Below are 3,362 nucleotides of genomic sequence, written 5' to 3'. Positions count from 1 at the left end.
CTTTCTTGGTCCTCAGCCCCTTCCCTGGAACATTTTTCAATCAGCAAATTACTGGCTGGAGAGCCCTGGCCCTCCCAGGCCATGCATACAAAATAGGGCTGGGCTGGGGAGGCGGAAGGGTGCGCACATATGTGTGTGTGTGTGTACATGTGTGTACGCATGTGTGTGTGTGAGAAATCTCCTTTTTTCTGAAAACCTCTCCTGATGTTCTTACTTCAGATTTCCATTATTTTCCCAGATGTGTTTCCCTGCCCTTCCCCTCCCAGTACCTGGGGAAGTGGTGCAGGACAGCCTTCATGTTATCCAAAGCACGGTGGGGCAGATACCATTTTTCTACATGTTTCCAGGATTGGGATTTTGATGATCCCTTTTCTGCCAGCATTCTGTGCAGCTGGGAGGAAGGTACCTACTTAGCTGGCAGGAGCACCCAGCAGCATTTGCTAAAGCCAAGGACATTCTGAAGGGGCACTTCTGTGCTGAAGCAGTAGGAGAGGAAGGAGCAGTCCTTCAGTAACATTTCTACTATTCCAGGGACCCAAGATTAAAGAAGAGGTGCACTGGTAAAAATAATAGGTAAACAAATGAATACCCTCCAACACACTGCTCATCATTCATAGTATTGTTTGAGCTGGAAGGGTCCCATAAAGGCCATCCAGTTCAGCCCTCCTGCAATGAGTAGAGACACCCACAGCTCCATCAGGTGCACAGAGCCCCATCCAGCCTGAGTGTCCATGACAGGACACCACCACTTCCCTGGACAACCCGTGTCAGTGCCACACCACCCTTAGTGTAAAGAACTTCCTACATCCCACTTACATCTCCCCTCTTTTAGTTTGAAACCATTTCTCCTCGTCCTATCACCTCAGACCCTCCTGAAGAGTCTGACCCCTTCCTTCTCACAGCACGAGGTGTCACCCCTTGCCCACTTGCTCAGGGTGGCAGCAAGCAGCTTGGGCTGAGCAAATGAGAGCTCTGCAAATGATGTACTCACTGAGTGACAGGAGAGTTGCCGTTTAACGATTTGCTGGGCAAACAGTATGTGACCATTTCTAGAGCTGCCTGAAGAGGACAAATATAACCTCCCCATGCGCCGTGAATAATTCATTTGGTGAAAGTAGGTGGAGATTCACCCGATGAATGATTGACGGGCAGGTGGAGGGGTGGCACCACCGGTGTGCCATGGGTCAGTGCTCCACGAATGGGGACAGGGCAGGGCCTGGCAGCAGGGATGGCCCCATCTACCGTTGTTGTACATCTCTGGGGGATTAAGCTCCCATATGAATGCTTCTCCTCCATCCGAGGGGGGAAGAGAGGAAGCATCTGAGTCTCTTCATGCAGGCTGGAGGAGGGGACATGGAGTTAGGAGGCATTCCTGCCCCACACGGGGCGGGCTGTGGAACAAAAAGCCGGAGCTGCATGTGGAGCATCCCCTGCTGAGGCCCCGGGGCTGGTGCCTGTCCCTATTGAGGGGCTGCGGCATGCATGGCTCCAGGTGTTCCCAAATCCCCCCGCAGTGTCCAGCCCACAGCCCATGGCCAACTCCCTCTGGCTGTGGCACCTCTCATCCCCTCCTCCCAACCAGTTCCCCTCCAGAAGGCTGTGGGTTGGATGTGGGGGTGCAATGCTTGGGGGTAATCCTATGCTTCAGTTTCCCCAAGAGGTCCCAGGTGCAGTGCCTTCTACTCACCAGCTTTGTCTCTGGCTAAAGAGAGCTTGGGAAATGACCCAGAGAGCCAGGAGCAGCCTCTCACTTCTCTGTATGGGTCAGGAAGTCAATGTTGTCAGGTACCAGAAAACAATTAATTACAGAATGATCATTGCAAAGAGGAGCTTTTTAACTTTTTTTTTTTTTATCAGAACTTGGAGAAATTTGATAGCAGTGAGTGAAATCCTGAACCCAAATGGAAGTGATGTTCAGAACAAGCCTTGTTTCAGCCCTCTGCCCTGAGGGTCACTGCACCTCTCATCGCACCTCCATTCCATCGTCATTCCACCCAGTGATTAAACGTGGTATTATCTTATTTATTTTGGCTTGCCTCCTTGCCAGTCCCCTGCTGAAATTAAATGATTGCCGAGTTAGATTAGCAGAAAACATATGTGGAAATTACCTTTTAATTTCTTAATTACATTGCATTCACCTGCAGCTCAACCTGCCAGGGTAAGGAGAGTGTGAAGTTAATTTCCATTGATATATTATCAGCATTCTTATAAATTAGGATCCTATTAGACAGGAAGCATACCAAGAATTCATTGTTCCTAGCCAGGCTGTGGGACATGGGATCAGGGCTGATTTACAGGCACTAGGCTGCTTTCAGCTCCACGGGAAGAGAATGCCCACTCACACTTTAGTGACAGTGAGCTTTCTGAGCCTTGTAATGTTGGCACGATTAGTGAAGAAGAGCCCCAGGGCCAATAATTTTTTTACCTCAGCCTCTTGTTTCTGAGGGATATCTTATCAGCAAACTTTAACTAAGATCCTTCAGTCACAGGACTTCGGTCAAGGCTAGAAAAACAGTAGGAAGGTGGTATGTTCCAGTCCCTGGAGCAAATTAACTGGGAAGTCTGAGTTCTCCCACCATTTCCCTTCCTACTGGGCCGTTTAAGATGAGAATTAAGCCTAAATCTGGCCCTTTAAAAAGCCTCCCAAATCCCTTGCACATGCTATTGAGGCTCAGAAGCACCAACGATACATGGGGCCATGCTACAAGGCACTGAGGAGGGATCCAGTGATGTTCTTCAGCATGCATGCACTCTGCCTGTCATGGCATCACTGGGCTATTGGGGTGTTGAACTTGTACGGACACAAGGAGACACGAATGTGGCAAGCTGCTGTGCTGCATCTCTAGTGTCTGCTTTGTTTTGTGAGACAACTGATGTGTTCTGTTCTCTTCTGGAAATTTTATTTCTTTTCTTTAATTGTCAATGGCTTTCTGCAGTCTGTAATATTTTCATATTCCCTGAGCAGCCTGTGTCAGAGGAAATGGAAACAGCAAACAGATTTTCTATCATAATCCCTCTTCTGTTGTGAAGAGGGGGTGGTGAGAGGCCTTGTCAGGAAGACCTGTTCACACACCACTCACTGACATACAGAAGTTGAAACTATTTTGTGTTGAATTTGTGTCCCAACCTAGCAAAGCCAGGGTGGCAGAGTGACAAGGTAAGTGAGGGATCGCTGTTTGGAGGTGTCCAGGAGCAAGCTGGAAGCAGCTCAGCCTGAACCCAGTGTTGAATTTGCTGAGGGCAAGTTCCTTTTGCACCTGAAATAGCCAACAGTTATGAGTTGTTGCCTTGCTGCAAGGGGCTGAAACTGCCTCTTCTGATCTGCCCATCATGCTAGTCATGGACCTCAACACTTTCAGAGT

This window comes from Meleagris gallopavo, chromosome 17 (genome assembly GCF_000146605.3).
Source record: "Meleagris gallopavo isolate NT-WF06-2002-E0010 breed Aviagen turkey brand Nicholas breeding stock chromosome 17, Turkey_5.1, whole genome shotgun sequence".
Classification (NCBI taxonomy): Eukaryota; Metazoa; Chordata; class Aves; order Galliformes; family Phasianidae; genus Meleagris; species Meleagris gallopavo.
Note: the sequence above shows the minus strand (reverse complement) of the source record.